We start from the raw sequence: 271 nt of genomic DNA on the forward strand, positions 1-271 counted from the left end.
AGCCACGAGCGGTAACATACACATGATGAGTCACGTGATCTGGAGTGTAGGGGAGAGAGGGTACTGGGGGAGGGGGAAGACGGGCGGCAGTTGATTTACTCAGCGCCCTCAAATGAAGCCTATTTGCCGCACATAATTGAAATAAAGAGCGATAAAGAGTTGCCTTTTTACCCATTATTCTAATGGCACGGTGCAGGGAAATTCACTAATCTTTTTGTTCTTTATTATTTGTGTATCTTATTTATAATTTAAAATATTCATAATTTCCTTA

Source organism: Penaeus monodon, chromosome 34 (assembly GCF_015228065.2).
Source record: "Penaeus monodon isolate SGIC_2016 chromosome 34, NSTDA_Pmon_1, whole genome shotgun sequence".
Taxonomy (NCBI): domain Eukaryota; kingdom Metazoa; phylum Arthropoda; class Malacostraca; order Decapoda; family Penaeidae; genus Penaeus; species Penaeus monodon.